The following is an 18,317-nucleotide window of genomic DNA, read 5'->3' as shown; positions in this document are numbered from 1 at the left end:
GGTTATACCCAACTGTATTGACATCAGCTTTCTGTACAAACTGTTATAAGACATATGGTAAAGAGTTATACCATTCTCGACACTTATGTCCTGGAAGGCCAGCCATGATGGAATTATACCATAGTGGTAAGGTGAAACCTAGTGGTGTCTTCAGGCAAACATATGAAAACTGGGCTAAAGCCAATGCTGAGGAATCATCTAGAGATTGTAACCTCAGTGGAATCGCAGCTGCCACAGCGGAAATAATTCCCAATGAGCCTAAAGATCAAGTAAGAGATAACATTACACCAGCAAAGGAGGAAGAAAGAAAATTTGTACCTTCATTGCTCTGGTTGTATGCCAGAAGAAATAGATTGTAAATATGACTATGATGTACGCATGACAGCTTTACTTGACTCAGCAACAGATAAAAACATCATATCAGCCAGGTACTATAGCAAGTTGTTTGGCATAGTAATGAACGATGATAAAAATCAGCTGGAAGAAAGTCATGATCTACCAGTTACATGCGCAGATCACAAGATCCCCGAACCCAGAGAAGTAACTCTCATGATTCGCCCCACATCATTTTCAAGCCGTCATTACCCAATTCTCTTTTCAATTGTAGCTGAAGACCATGAGGATGTCGCACCTATGATAATTGGACTGAATGGTATTAGAAGCCTACAGCTAACATGGACGCCTGTCACAGACAAATACCGGTTAGCACCGTGTTTGTATTCTATTCTTCACCCTGAAGGACCGCTGAGCAGTATCTTCTGTTCTGAACTTGAGCTCCAGCTCTGTACAGGAGTAGTTAAAAAGATCAAAGCTAAAGAAACCCAAGTGATAGTAATGAATATCAACCACTTTTTCAACCTAGCACCTGGAACACAAGTGATCCTCAGCGACGATCATATTTCAAACGAAAATGCAGGAATCAAGATCTTACCTGGACAAACACAACTCATTATCAATGATGATGGACAACTCAGTGGCAGAGCTTTAATAATCAACAACTCCAATCACACTATCACCAACACAGTTATCACTGGTTACATAGAGTCCAGCGACCAATCTATTGTCAGAGAGGTAGTCGTTGATTTTGACTTCTCAGGATCATTCATATATGGACTACCTATGCTACCAGAAGTAGACGAATCTGATGACGAATTGGATCAACTTGCCATAGCACGAAACACGCCAGCTATTAATTAGATCACTCTAATTACTAGTAACCAACCCAATAATACTCTTATACCAATCTGAAACACAAAATCAATAATTACATTGATTAACTTATTAAGCTGATAGATACACTTTAATTCATACAACTATCGAATAGGGCACTCACATATCATGAGTGATCTTAATCTGATTATCATCTTAATGCTAATAAAGATTCCAGTCTCATCTACTCCTGAATACAGTAAATTCATTGAACACATAGATGATGTTGTAGAAATTAGGTTAAGGTGTATGGTCAGGATTGAAAATTTCACACACTACTATTTCAACAAAAAAAAAAGAGAGAAACTTGAATAGTAATATGGCTAATGTTTTATGGCATAATTCTAAAATCTTCATACATTCACATGTAGACAAAAAGTCCTGAACAATCAACAGTGCCAAAATACCACTGGGACTTTGTCTAAAGACTATCATTACTTGTGAAGCAAATCTTACACTAAAACTCAACCTAAGACAGACAAGACAAAATTGTAAAACATAAATATATATATTAGGACATGACCTAGATAGTACACTCCACCCCAGGAGCCCAGTATACTTAGGGAGTATCATTAAATTGATTGAACTATCTAAAACCGAAGTCAGAATTACTGAGCATACATTTTGAATATTCTGAAGAAAGTTGTGGAGAATACGCACATAAAAGATAGAAAATTTAGTTTGAGAAAATTTCACTTACCTTGAAAAGTTGTAACTTTTCCTTGGTTCTAGGTTTACATGTCTATCGCAGTATAAATTGAAAACAAGCATAGCAGTTTTCAAAAGATGTATGGACTTACAGATTTTACTGAAAGAAGACTTTTTATGCGCATATTCACAACAATAGGCATAAATGAACCAATAGCACATTCGATCTCACTTATACTTTCGGGTTGGATGAACTTTTGTCTCAATCCTAGCACAACGGTGAAACTTAGAGGACACTAAGAAAGTTTGGCAATTGGACCAATTTTGGTAGAATTAACTAGCACATTGACATGTAAAATAACCCTGTCAAATAAAGCTAGTACCACCTCTAGCTTTTATATAATAGTCTTATTTGAACTGCATTATCAGAACTCACAGACCACTTCTATCACCTGATCTAATCTTTATATGAGCATACAATACTATATCACTCCTGGTGATAAGATACCAAGCTTATCGTTGCATTTGCAAGCAAGGGAAAACAGTATTGAATCGCTTGAATTTAAATTTTGATTATCTCGAAAACCCTATGAATTATAATTCCCAAGTAACCTTGCAATTAACATTAAGTCTAAGAAACACATCTCGGATACTTAACCCATCAGCCTTTAATAATGCCTGAAACATGTACCCAAAACCATGCTGCGGTAAAGGTGCATCTAATTTGTATATAATTGTGATAAAGACAAAAACTATCAATTAGGATCTGTACGAACAAAACTATATCTTTAATGCTCTTATTTAAGAACACAGCAACAGTATACATTGTGATATGCCACAATTTCACCCATCAATGATTTTATTTAAAATCTAGTAATTAAGCAAAAACCATTGCCTACCCTCAAAGAAAATTTCAATCAAAACAAGATTAAGTTTTCTTTCTCGCATATTGTACTCAGACTTCTTTAAAACTTTAAACTTCAGAACTATAATATAACCCAAATACCAATGCATCTTGTCAACAAATGATTAACAGGTATATTACAGTTCTAACCAAATTAGATTTGAACTGCTATAACAACAACACAACTAATAATAATGCCATAAAATATTTAAGCTATAAACCATATGAACTAATTATAGCTCATACTATAAGAAGGGAACACTATTGCTTACGCAATATTATATGCTGTACGCAAATTTTGATAAAACAGGGATATTTAAAAATTTAAAACTCCCCTATATCTATTTTAAAAGATGCTAACACCTGTTTTAATTGCTAATTAAAGATAAGATTACAACTAAAAATCACATAATAAAATAAAGGTAAACTTACAGAAAATTCATGGAATTAACTAAATACTTTCCACGTAAGACCAATCCTAATATCACACATATCCTCTCACAGTATTAATAAATTGCAAGTTTTCAAAATAAACATGGTTGAAAGGAGATCTGATATAAATACAGACAAGTTAAATACCCTTTCAAAATCAAAGAGTTTCAAACCAATTGGCTAATATTTTGACACTTTCATAGAGAATACAAAAGAGTAATTATAAAGTCTTACAATAAAGTCATGGACTAAAGATAATTAACTAAACGAGACTTTTCCGCTTATAATTTTGGCCAAAGCAAAATCTGCGACCAGAAATATATGCACAGTCATCCCTATATGCACAAATAACGGCAGAATGACTACCATTATAACAAAATGCAAATTTAATTAATACAAAACCTATAATTCTGCACACGTACAGAATTCATATCTATAAAACATTAAACATAAATTATAATATCAGATTTCGAGAGATATAAATCAAGTCCAATAACAATCACTTGCATTTCCGTTTACCCTGTAAACTCGGGAACAATATAATAGTATGTTATTCTAATCTGATACGGAGATATCATAATTTATGTAGAATTTTCCCACTCAAGGTTATATATCCAGTGGTAAAATTTACGTCTTCTCTCTTGACAGGGGGAGACCAACCATATACAATACACGTCGACTAAATAAGTCGATCCCTTCAAAAATATTTATACACAAAAATATATAAAAGGAAAATTGTATATGTATAAGTTTTGAATCTGTATAATCTAAACAGAGTCAAACGTGTAATACAAACTGTACAAATATACGCATGTCACTGCGTAACCCAATATATACAAAATTGAGTTAAAAGTTAAAATATCTAATACAAACTACGTAAATCACACAAGCATAAAAAATATTATTAGACAACCTATATATATATGCCTTGAATTGAGATGAACTTGATTAGTTATTAAGCTTATAACCAATCTACATACAAAAAAAATATGTCAAAAACTTTAATTATAGTTAGAAACCGGAAACGCCCACTCAGGATCTAGCAGTAGCGAAAGTGGGATAATAAATAGATTTTGGAAAAATAAGTTAGTTTATCATAGAACTCCAAGCAGTGAAGACCTTAACTATTAGTGTAAGTATATCAGTCAGAAAAGTAACTTTTGATTGTGGATATAAGCATCTATTAAATAAACTTAACTGTTTAACAATGTATTCTAAGATAATATTAATAATACTAAGTACGTACTACTATAGTACAACAGCAGACACAATGACAGACTTGATACCCACTCACTATCAAAGTGGAGAATATATAGGCTACACGGCTGTAGCAATTCAATCCATTCAAGTTGATATATCTGTAGGCAATACAGCGCCTGAAATAGCAATCTATGATGGCCTGAAGACTCAATTAGACATTAGCTACGATGGACGCACATTCACTTCAGCACAAACAAAACTTATAGGCAAGTTATATACCAAAAAGATTAAGGACTTGCTTATTGAAGTAATAAAACTTATCCGCAAAATCAAGGAAGCTATTGAAACAGTAACTCCTTTAATAAGTTCTAACCGCATTGAAGTGACTAATAACGTAAATAAACTTTCTTATAAGCTAGATCATGATAAGTTTGATTTTACACAGTTATTGCTTGCGGAGATAGTACCACAAATTGTAAGTGGTATAACTCTTCATGCCAAAGCAGCTAACTTTGTGCAAACAGCAGAATACTCTTATGTTGATAGCTTAAGCAACTTAGCCATCACGAACTTAGAAGAGCTTAAAGCAGACTTAAACTTCAGACTTACTCTAATTCAAGATCTTGCAAAGACAGACATCACAGACTCTATTAAAACTTTTGTAAGGCAAGAGCTTAACCTGGACTATACTCATAATCTGGGATTGGAAGTCCAAAGTCGTTTAAGTGGTGGTACCACATCATTCACCACTATCCTATCCATGGAATTAAGTTCTGAGCCAATAAAAATCTACAGATACGCACCAATTCCTTTTGATGAGTGCTATATCGATTCCATTTATTACTTGGATAAAACCAAAAGAGTATACAGACAATCTTACTATAACGCTTATCTACCGGTTGAAGCTGACCAGTGCCTTAAGGGACTACTTAGCGTTAATGAAACATTGATAACCAAGCACTGCCCTTTGGCAAAACAGACTTATCCCTACGCTCATGTGCAAGATGGAATTGTTTTTACTAGCTTGAGTGAGAATACTAATCGCAGTTTAGAGAATGCATCAATAACCATTACATCCACTCCTTTTATTATAACAGGAGGATCATATAATCTCACATTGGGAGATACGATCACACAGTTCGCATTAGGATATGACCGACAGACCACGGCACGAACTTTACCATTTGCGTCAGAATCACTGTGCCCACCAAAACCTAAAGAACCATTGACCATTAGAACTATCTTCGCTCATATAGAAGAAATAGCTATATACGTGTCGATAACAATTATCATGGTCATAATATTAGACAGGATCACTACATTCCTAGTCAGACTCTTGAAAAGAATATTAAGAGTATTTCAGAGGAGTTTGCGTATACGCGGTAGAACGCTTATCCCTCAACGACCAGATGCACATCATCATAACCTAACGGTAATCTACGGCAGGAGAGGTCACCCCGCCGCGACTACCGCTAGTTATCGACCTAGAAACTCAAACAGAATAGTTAGATAAATATACAAGTTAACATGATTCCTATGACTTAACTTCTAATGCATCCAGATGGAAAGACTTACGGACATTCCCAATGATATAAAAGACTTTGCCAAACGGAAAATATAACACTCTCGTAATTACCTATACAATATTATACTTATATTCTTGTACGTTCTTATAAAAATCTCCACGTTATTATTATATGAGTTATCTAAAAGGGTAATGATAGAAACGGTAAGAAAATAAAACCACATATATAGTAACTATGATACCAAAAGAACATAGTAGGTAATGTTATTACTCATTTAATTGTTATAAAACAAGCGAACTTAAAAAAAAAAAAAAAAAAAAAAAAAAAAAAAAACTAGGCTAAACGCTTCATAAAGGTAACAATTTAATTTAATTATTATCACTACTAACGTGACAAACGAACAAGTAACGCTTATAGAGTAGCTACGTAAATAGAATTTTACATATATTAAACCAGTAATTAACAAGTATATATGTAACTTAAAATCTCTATATTTATTCTAACAAAAGTAGATAATCTTTAGAAAAAGGTATAAAATTTTGACAAATATTTCTCTTTGGTGAAAATTATAAAGTTAAGACAATTTCGAAAACAGAATATAAATTTTCATTTAACAAAATCTTTGGAAAACAAAATTGTGATAATAAGAAAGATTTCTGACAAGTTTTAACAAATTTTGTTAATATATTTCTTTTTTTTGACTTAAGCTGTATACTGGCACATAAGAAAAAAAAATTTTTGAGCAATAAATGCAAAAACTTATATATATATATATATAGGCACACAGCCTATCAACGACTCTACTTGAATCAGGAAAATTCTATTTGGTGGAAATAAAAATTTAGATTTAACTTTAATGACAGGCCTAAGAAAATTTTACCCCGAAACTTAAGTTTTACGGCTATTGTAGTAAGAATTAAAGGGATGTAAATTTCTATAGTTTTGAAGAGGAATGATATATACTCTAAACCTTAATAAGTTAAATAATCTTCCTTAATGAAATTACCCGATCAATGAAACTACTTTAATTGCTCAAATATTAAAATTTACAAACAGTCTTTACATATCTCTCTTACAAGTACTTGAATAAGCATATTTGAATAGCTTTGTCTAACGTCAGTCCTTCAGTCTACTTAGATATTGGTTACAAAAAAAAATATATGCTATTTACAGGTCCTCTATATATATCACAGCACAATTAAGATTCACGATTATGCACAGGGATGGATATAAATGAAAAGATCAGAGAAAAGGTACTGAGGCGCAAGTTCGATTAAATGTCTATATACATAACCCTTAAAAGCTAACAAGAATGAATAAATTGTGATATAAGGCTGAAAATTAAAATTGTTAATATAATATTGAGAAAAGAAATTTAGTTCAACTATGACAAAAGTAATTGAGATTACACGAAGTTTTAAATTAGGGGAAAAGAAAATACAACCTTATACCGTTATTTCCTTACATACTAAGTCCCTTACAAGCTAACATGTAATGATATAACAAAATAACATTGGTGTAAATTATTTGGTCTTGTACAGTATGAAAGTCATAACGTCTAATATTTTACTAAATAGTAATCACTAATTTGACTAGTTACATAGATTAAGAATTTTGTCACACGTGTCTGAGCAGTTTTTTTTGTCTAGTAAAATTTACAATGTCTATGACCAAGCTAACATTCGCCACTTCAGCGCGTACGCTTAGGGCCGGCAGAACCCCGTCGCCGAGGGACACCTTCGGCATCGGATTCCTCCCTGCTGTTATCCGACGAACGCGCAACTGAAGTCAGGCTAGCCGTCTCTGAGGCAGTCTCTGGCGGAAGAGATGGGGTGGGAGTCTCGACTGTAAGACACAGCCGCTCTAAACCTCCAACCACTCTCTCTGGCAATGGGAACCGAATCTCACTACCCATGGAACCGAACTGGCTGGATGGTATATCGATCTCGAACACGTTCACCAGAGGAAGTGTATCTTCCGCTTCCTAAAATAGGGAAGTAAATATTAGTTAAAACAGAACATCTTAACAAATAATCAGGGAAAAATATAATAATGCTTACCCATATAGATAATTGAGCAGCCCTGATACTTTCAGAAAATTTTTATTAACTCCGCTAAAGTCATAATGCTAACCATTGGAACGGGAATAGCACCATGATTAAAATAACTTATTGTATATACGCATAGCTAAAGTCACCAAATTCTTTACCTCAAGTCACGTAGTTTTGGCGACTAATAATATTAAACGAATGCAGCCAACTTACCGCTGAAAGGTCCGCTGCAGATGGGGAATCAATGCGACTTAAGCACAGAGATGAACTATAGCTGGATCCTTCTGCAGACCCGCCAGTACTGGGTGGGCTAAACCTTAGCATGTTTGTATAGTGTTCCTCCAGATTGACTGAGTTGGTCGCCTAAAATATAATAGATCTTATTAGTTTAATCGCGACGCCAACAAAGAATCTAGGAAAATCAGGAAATGAGAATGCCTAAAATCCTGTAAAGCTATATGATTAGGTAGCAATTCAACCCATTTTATACTAGAATTAAAATCTTAGATCGGTTCAAAAATGCTTATGCAACCATACATTTTAAGATTAATATTCTACCAATAAAAGAATTTTAGTTGCAAATACCTCTAGATACGTGTACAAATATACAGCCTCTTTCTGAAAATTAATAGAAAAACTAAAGCATGGATACTTACATGTAAACGCTCTGTTTGATCAAAGATCAACGGACGGAAGCCAGGGCTTCCCGTCGATGTGTCCAATCCCGCAGGCACATTACTTCCAGTAACTCGATCCTCAGTGGCAGACAGACGGTGTACGGCAAACAGCCCAACTCTGGACCTTACTTCTGCTGGAGTCGATGGACTAGCAGAGGGAGCCTAAAAACAACAAGAAAACATTAAAGTCTTGATCTAACATTTAAACCCCCAATGAGAAACGTGCGGCACGAGCAAACTCTTAACCTTCCCAGAGGGAAATAATATTAGGTTGCTAATTAAGATTTTAGTAAAGGTTAACTGGTATCTCAATTTAATTGCGGTAACCGAGCGGATTTCTCTGGCGACATAAAACGACGACAAACGGTGAGCGATATATATGGAAGAGCCGAAAGTCAACGTTGAGGAAGTGAGAATAGGACAGAACAACCCTGCAACAACATGATGCTTTATTAGACAAAACGGGTGGCTAGAAAAAATTATACAAAACAGAAAAGAAATATACAACAGAAGAAAACTCACCTGTGTATCTGACAGAATATCATCAATCTCAGAGGACGCGGCTTCATACATGGTGTCCGACGGCTCCGCAGTTGGCGACATAGCCCCAGATCTAGTCCTGTTGGTCCTGTTACCGCAGTGAAGAAGCTCAATGGTCCTGACGCCTATGTTTCGGAGGCGCGTACATACATCTCTTATCCAGCGAGCCAGCGACCTGTCTGAGGTGTTGTCAATACGTGTTAGAGTCTCAAGCCCTACAGCACCGAACAAGACCACTATGAGAGCACATGAAAACAAGCCTAAACCCAACAACATGTTAATTAAGCCATCCATGTTGAATGTGTCCAGACTCGTCTTCTGGTCTCTCCTCGACTCGGCAGACCCAGAATCACCTCCGGCAACATCGTCACCAATGTCACCGCAGGAGTTCTGCATCACCGAATTGAGGAGAGACCAGATGATTTGTATCGTTCTACTAAGCATCAGTGAGAGATGCTCGTTGCCAAACATCTCCCCTTGATCCCTTTCGGACTCTACAGTATCAAAAGTACTTGTACTCCCATAGTCATCGACATCAGCAAGGCTTGGCATCCCAGACTGGTCGCTGTACACTGAACTCGAGTCGTCTAAGGAGTTTTCAAGAAACGAGGAATTGGCAAGAGTGGCCGCAGCCGCTCTCATTGATTCCTCGAATCTTTCCTTAATATTCTGATGCGCGTCCAAACTGTCAGGTATATACATTATGAGCGAATGTAAATTTAAAATAGAGGACTAGAGATTCTGAAAGGCAATATAGTAAAGTTAATTTTATGAAAAAGACTGTACACACGAATATTTTTTTGTATTCTAAGCAACTATGGTTGAACCTCCTAACCATTAAAACTTTGATTTATCATCTAAAAGTAAAATTCTTTAAGTTAAAGAATATGTAATTAATCTTACATGATTCAACGCTTAAAAATAGCTATCGTTAAGCTATTCAAACATTAAAACTTTGTTTTATTAGATTCAATTAAGTTAAAGAATATGTAATTAATTTTACATGATTCAACGCTTAAAAATAGCTATCGCTGAGCTATCAAAAACATATTCATTATGATGCATCAAGCAATTAAAAACTTATGTACTAGCTAAATCTGAATATCTTCAATGATGTTTTAAAAACACTTTAGATAAAGCTAGCTAAATATAATTTTTGTAAGCGACCATTTTAAAATAAATATGGTTGAGTTACTCGTAACGTAAATAACCTATCAATTAGCGTCATTATAATTGAATTAAGTAAAAAGAAAATCTTATTCTAAAAACCTATAGTAGAATTGTTTTAGAAGATTTGAATCAGGACTCAATAAGTTTTGATTATAAAAAGGGGAACGCTGTAATCAAAAGTTAAAACGAATAGAATGATGGAACATATCTGTGTCAATATAAGTTTTGTTTACGATGAACGAATTTAACTTTTGCAGACGGAAAACGTAAACAAAACAAGGTACATCAATTTACCTGATGACTCAGATATGTCCTATCAAAACTACAAACAATATATAAAACAAAATTGTCATATATTGAAGATGTACCCATATTGCTTCTAACCCACTTTCGTTTAAAAATACAGTGATAAAGGCCTTATCGACGAAGAAAACAAGATTCTTGAGTCTTAAATAGCGGCTAACGAATGCAATAATGGGCATATCAACAATCTATAACATAAAAACATTCATATAAAACAAACGGGTTACTATATTTTATCACTTTTATATAAATTCTCTTGGAATTTAGCGGTAAAATTAAACACTCGAACGCAAGCTCCGCTCGCAAAGACAATTATTATATAAATGAGCATAATTACTGGGCCGCCAGCTTTTTATAACCTCGCTCAAATCCAACCCCTATCACTTTTGACCGCCCAAACATAAACAAAGGGTTGACAACTTATTGTTACGTAAAATTTAATTACGGACGTCGAACGATATATTTTGTAGATATTAAGTCTATAAGGTACACTTGACAACGACGTAATGTAAGATATTAGTCTTTAAAATGATTAAAATTTATTCATGTTAAAAATAACATAAATACAGCTAATGCCAACAATGGTATAAACCATATGTACATATACAAAATATACAAACAAAGGGTTACCAACTATTGTTAGTAAAATCTTATATTTTTACATACATACGAGTAATGTAACCAAAGAAACTAATACGATATGTAAATACTAATTGTACTTATACATTTTTATATAAAATATTGTTTATATTCAGGAAACAGTTATATTTAACAGAAATAGAGATAACTAACCAATCCATTATAGGTCTATCTGTAACGAAAGAATTTCTAGAATATCCCAGGGATAAAAGGATTAATAAAAGATTATTAAAACTTCTTTTGTTTAGATTACCATAGCCAGGATACCCCAAGGAACCGGTTGGAGCACGCGCACTAACTCTTTTTAGGATCTACCATGGACCAGCCTGGAGATAACCTAGATGATCATGGAGTATTGGAGCCCTACCACCACCCTACCTTGGACGGATTGCGGTTGTGTTCCTGTCAACACCTTGACACTATAGACGAGAACAACAACATTATCACCACACCAGAGTACGATGGATTCTCAGAGAACCTGTCCATCACCATCAGGAATTTCTTGTTAAATACAGCCCTGAATACCACAGAAGATAGTAGAGTGGAGACCGATAGTGACATTAGCTCCAGCAGCACACTATCCCTCTCTACAAATGACCTCAACCAACTCTACTATGACCTGGAAAATCACTCAATCACCTTGGACGAGAATGGTAACGAGGTAGCACAAGTGGACGCCCTTAACTACATATCTACCTCACCCCCAACTTCAACCTACACTTCGAACGAGAGCACTTCACCACCTAGTTCATCATCAGAAGAAGCTGAACTATCCAGAACAACCAACGCAAAAACATTTATTGATGTGACAATGTTAGATAAAACTAAACCCCTCAAGAAAAGAATGTATTCTATTTGGGAGGTTTATCATCTTGTATACCCAGCTATGAGAATTCGCAAAGCATACTTTCTTAATGGAAAGCGTATTTAACTTAGCTTGGAATACATTTATAGTTTATTATATATGCCTATATACTGGGACTACTAAACTTTTTCTTTTTCTCTTTTTTCTTATTTTACAACTTACCCCCATTGGAGATGCGATCCTCAATTTTCAAATTCTTTGAACGTACATATGAGACTTTTACAGAAATGCTTCGCATCCACAACTATCTATCTATGCTTGATATAAAGTCAACACTTTATAGATCATATTATGAACCTTTGATTGACACGTGCCCTGCAATTAACTAGTAGCATTCAGGGGCAAGACACAATTACTTTAGCTAGGCCCAAGGCATTATTTGTATCAATTTATGCATTCATAGGCCTATCCTTACCTATATGACACCATATATGGGTAACGCTAGCCTATTCATGGTAATCTGTATGTGATTTGCTAATAGTATATGTTTATTAAAGATATTATGTTTATAGTTAATGTAATCATACAAACAACTAGTTCAAATATGTATGCCTACAACCATGCCTGATTTACGTCACATATTAACACACAGATATTTAATTGCACAGACAAACACTAAAATCCTGGTCCAGAGCTAATGTTATAGCATGTACCTCTTGAATTTATTCAGTTATTTACTAACTCTCCTACCATCAACTTCTCTTTCTGGCTTTAAAAGGTAATGACTTAGTTGTTTGGCATGCATTGTAGTTTAAATTTAGGCCCCTTAGTACTTAGCATGAATTGAGCTCAGGCCTTATGTTAGAACTCTAACACTTAGCACAATTCACTGCTTGGGACTTAGGGCATATTTCTGTCCTACTCGATCTACTTATAATTTTAACACTTATCCTGTAAATATTTTCATACTTAACTTATGCACTTGTGATATAAATACACTTTATAAAAACATTTTCCTTCCTTAATACTTAATATACTTATACAATTCTGATCGAATATCAAAACCAACCATTTATTCTTAGGTTAAAGCAACATAATACTTCGCGTGGGTCTTTTGTTGAGTTTCCACCAGCTCAACCAAATTCGTATTATACTTGTGGGAATAGAGGGTTAAGCATTCTAAACAAACGAACCGACGATGAGAATGTCTATGTGTATTGCATTAAAATTAGGTTTTAGTAGTACTCATAGAAGAGCGGTCTCCATACCTAACTATGGACAAACGCCCCATTCGCACACACAGAATCAGCATACCAAAAATTAGACCAATCGGATAATTAGGTCGTATACAAATTTGTTGTTAAAAATGTAAAAAAAATCAACATGTTTAAAATGGACGTACGGACATTCTGGTAATGATTATAGAGTTGCTACGCTTTCTAACTCGTACCTAACTATTACAGAAATTACCATGCAAAATTTGAAATCGATAGGACAATTCTAACATGCCTAAATTAACGAAAAAAGCTATTTAAAAAAGTAAAAAAAATCAACATGTTTAATATGGACGTACGGACATTTTGGTAATGATTATAGAGTTGCTACGCTTTTTAAATCGTACCTAGCTACTAAAGGAATCACCATGCAAAATTTGAAATCGATAGGACAATTCTAACATGTCTAAATTAACGAAAAAAGCTATCCGTGACGGACGGACGGACGGACCGACCCTAATTATAGAAAAGCTTCGCTTTTAAAAAGTAAACAAAATCAACATGTTTAAAATGGACGTATGGACACTCTGGTAATGATTATAGAGTTGCTACGCTTTCTAAATCGTACCTAACTACTACATGAATCACCATGCAAAGTTTGAAATCGAAAGGACAATTCTAACTTGCCTAAATTAATGAAAAAAAAGCTATCCGTTACAGACGTACAGACGGACAGACCGACCCTAATTATAGAACAGCTTCGCTTTTAAAAATAAACCTCCCTGCTTATTTCATTAGGTGTCCCTAGAGGCCTCTAGGGGGCGTAGCCGCTATTAATTCTATATAACAATGATCTCTAGAAGTTGGTGTGTGACAGATGGGAAAGATAGATGAATTAAAACTTATTTCATTACCTAAATACTTTTTATTTACAAAAATGTCTGTGGTGCAAAAATTTTGCTATCAAAAACTTCTTATTATCAGCAAAGCTTTTCTACAAGTTTTCGCTATATTGTTATATTTTATTGCAATTTGCTTTCTCATTTTCCTAATTCACTTTTAATTAATTATAACATTTATTAATTGGTAATTGGTAAAATTATTAGAGAGATGATTTGAATAGTTAAGAAAGAGACAGAAATAATATTAGAGGTAAAGACAGACGAGCAGACACGGTCACTTATAGAGTTGGTTCGCATCTAATAGAATTTTGCTTTGTTGTGTGAGAGGTGAGCGCTCCCCCCAATTCGTTTAACGTATCTTCAAAAGCGAAGCTTTTCTATAATTAGGGTCGGTCGGTCCGTCCGTACGTCCGTCCGTAACGGATAGCTTTTTTTTGCTAATTTAGGCATGTTAGAATTGTCCTATTGATTTCAAACTTTTCATTGTGATTTCTGAAGTAGTTAAGTACGATTTAGAAAGCGTAGCAACTCTATAATCATTACCAGAATGTCCGTACGTCCATTTTAAACATGTTGATTTTTTTTACTTTTTTAACAACAAATTTTTATGTGATCTAATAATCAGATTGATCTGATTTTTGGTATACTGATTCCTGGGACAACAAAGATCAATAGTATAAGCGAAGCAACTCTATAATCAAGTCCTAGAAATGTAAGTATGTCCATAAACATTATCTTGTATCAAGCAGTTTTTCAACAAATTTACTTACAATTTTGCTTCGACTCTTTTGATACTTTTATATTCTGATTATTCAGTTCAGACACTATACAAGTGTCAATGTCCGTTTGTCATACCGTTTCAAAGCTTCGCTTTTATGGATGTAGTCATCCTTGTTTTTTTTTACATATTTCACATGAGTATGTTTCACCTGTATTGATTCTTTTGTGTTTAGTCAAATCACTTTTCTGAGATTTCAACATTGACCACAAGAGAATGGTTTTATCCCAGTATGGAGTAATGGACTCTTTTTATGGACAGTTTTACTTCGTTTGAACGTATTACTTATGTCACAAATTATTGTTTCTCTCCTGTATGGTTTCTTTTGTGCTTAATCAAATCATTACTCTGATAAAAACAAAAACAATCAATGGACCAGTAAGTATATTCCATGAAGAGTTAGAGCCCATTCGGTTCTGTGGTTACTGAGATCTTAAGCTTCAGACAGACATCGCTCTACTTTGTATTATAGATAACTCCTCTATCCCTGGGAGTGGGGACAAAACCGCGACAAACAAATTCTCGACAGGGACAAAACCGCGACACAACAAAACCGCGACAGGGACAAAACCGCGAAAGTTAAAAAATAACAGAAATATAACTATGTAGGATTTTTTTTGTAGAAATACATGGCCGCAGCGCTCGGCCCCCTTGCCCATAACCTAACCTAACCTAACAGAAATATAACTATGTAGAAGTGTTGTAGAATTTATTATTCAAACAAAGAGATACAATTAATCAATAAGCAATTTATGTGTTCAAACAACATTAACAAAAAGTGAATTTTAAACTGTGTCCCGGTTGCCAAACAGGAACTCTCTCTTGTTTGCTGTCTTGTAGCTCTTTCTCGGCCTTGATGTAGGTCACCCCGTCCTTCTCAATTGTAACAGCAGTGGCCTTACATTTCTTGCTCTCATCCTCCCGACAGCAGTAGTAGGTAGTCGAACCTTTAACGTTCCGCCTCCTGAAAAGATAAAAATACATTAAGGTTCAGCTAACATTACATAACAAATATACATTATATATCTATATTTGTTTTATCTAAATTGAAATAGAACCAAATTTTTTATATGTGTGATATTTCACTTAACTTCAGCATATTTTACATAAAAGAAAATCATGCGTTTTAAATATATTTGTTATGTTTATACTTACAATATTATAAATAATTACATAATTTTCTGTTAATCATTGTCTCTCCATTAACAACACGGAAATAACTGCGCTCTTGCAACAACGATAATCGGGAGTGGATACAAAACAGCAAATTTTAAAACAAAACAAAAATCATCTTACCTATACTCGTATTTGTCAGCCCCAACAAGTAAGTTTCTACCTTTGTTCGAAGGAATAAATGTTGCAACGTTCATATTTAGCCGTTACTAAATTTGGAAGATTATTGTTTAAAATTTGGAACATTTTCTTATTTTTTTAGTAGATTTTTTTTATATGTAATGTCGCGGTTTTGTTATGTCGCGGTTTTGTCCCTGTCGCGGTTTTGTTATGTCTCGGTTTTGTCCCTGTCGCGGTTTTGTCCCCACTCCTATCCCTGGAACAAAAGTCCCCTTGACGACAAGATTGATTTGCTAAAATATTTGGTGTCCTTATCATCAGAGAGGAAGGGGACCGTAAATTACACAAATTTTTATAATTCGTTGGCTCAAAAACTACTTTATTTAATTATGATTGGTTACTTTCATAATATAGCTTTTCTATTAATATGTTTCATCTACAGAAGGGGTTAGTTTGCTTATTATCATTAGGAATGATCAACAATTTACCGTCAATTGTCTTATCCTTTAAGATCCCTGCCATATCATAGATATATTTTTATTCAAGTCTATTGCATTTTAAACTTGTTTTGGTGTGCCTATAAATTTTAGAGGAGTTGTATTAGATAAATTATTTCGCTCTCTACATTAATTTTAAAAAGAAAAAAATTGGGTACTAGACAGACACACAAGAAGACAGACGGACAGACATAACAAAATCTTACTTGAGGACAATAAAAAAAGGATAATTATGCTTTCAAAGCAGTGTAGTATTAGGTTCATTTAGAATTCTGGGGTATAGACACTTTCATGGAAACTCTCCTTAAGGGGCGTTTCTTGTTTTTTTTCACAGTAGCTTTTCTCCTATTTCTGGCTTCTGCGGGGGGCTCTTACCCTGCGGGGCCAATTGCCTAACCCGATGGGGCAATCATACGACTAATCGCCCCTTAAGGGGTGTTGCCACGAAATGGACAATTCCCAACAAGTATAGATGTATACAGATAACTAACTCCCTTCCTTTTTCAATGACCTCATTCGTATGCTACCAAATTATTTCCTGCTACTTGGCTGTGCTAATACACACCACACTATTGGTTGACTTTCAATGACCCAATTGAAAGTGGGCACAAGGACAGTGCGATGGGGAGATACAGTTATTTAACCCTTTTCCTCTCTATTATTTTACTCTAGCTAATATTTATTCCCTTTTCTCTCTAACTTATTATTGAGCTGCTTTGCTCCCTTTCTTAAAATTCAAATACCTAATTTATATCCTCAGTTGTATATTTTCATAGACAAGGATAAACATAAGAGCTCATAAGAAATTAGACAATGGACGATCAACTGATGTAAGTACATCCCCATTTATGATTATGAAACAAAATTACGTCTTTTTAAGATTTAATTTATTGGTGGATATGTCTGAACCCTGAAAGTTTTACAACCCTGATAAGTTTTCAAAGTAATTGAGCCAGCAAATAAGATTACTTTATTAAACTTTGAGGACAAGTGTTAATGTCCAGTATCCCCACCCTCCCCTACTGATATTTAAGATTTGGATTTCATATAGAATGTAGAATGGATAAAAGTCAATGAATAAATTTGGGCGTTGAAGTGCACCGCAAATTTATATGCAATGTTTGTTCATTTTATTGATATCGAATTTAGAAGAATATAAAAAGTAAATCTTATTTTTAAATATGTTGTACAGAAAGATCTTGCTAACTGCCATGTAAAGCTTCTTAAAGGTCCCATAAAGTTTCTTTTGTATCTTATGTTAATGGGTGCCTGCAGTCTACCAAGAGTAATTACAATTATAAAAAAAAACCTCCTTCTCCTATAAAAATGGTTTACTACAGCATGACCCTCAAAAAAGTATTTTTAAGCATCTGCAGCCCTTATTTCTCAATGAATTATTAAAAAATGCATATGTCCTTGTTCTCCATAGTATTCCACGTAAGTAGATATAAAAATATTTTTTTTACCTCAATTAACACCGGAGATTTTTAGAGCTAAAGTTTTGAAAAAGTGAATGAGAAAAAGAATTT

The 18,317-nt window shown here is 34.3% G+C and overlaps 1 long non-coding RNA gene across 1 annotated transcript; it reads right to left on the bottom strand.

The window, feature by feature from the left end:
• Positions 1 to 15,632: 15,632 nt before the first annotated feature.
• On the bottom strand, positions 15,633 to 16,376 carry LOC145315056 (uncharacterized). Its single transcript, XR_013877937.1, has 2 exons — positions 16,295 to 16,376; positions 15,633 to 15,962 (listed from the first exon to the last, which is right to left on the bottom strand). It is a non-coding gene; the product is annotated as an uncharacterized LOC145315056 (long non-coding RNA).
• Positions 16,377 to 18,317: the final 1,941 nt, after the last annotated feature.

This window comes from Acartia tonsa, chromosome 3, assembly GCF_053477335.1.
Source record: "Acartia tonsa isolate MP-2025a chromosome 3, ASM5347733v1, whole genome shotgun sequence".
Lineage (NCBI taxonomy): Eukaryota > Metazoa > Arthropoda > Copepoda > Calanoida > Acartiidae > Acartia > Acartia tonsa.
The sequence above is the reverse complement of the archived record's forward strand: the minus strand, read 5'-3'. Positions and strand labels throughout refer to the sequence as shown.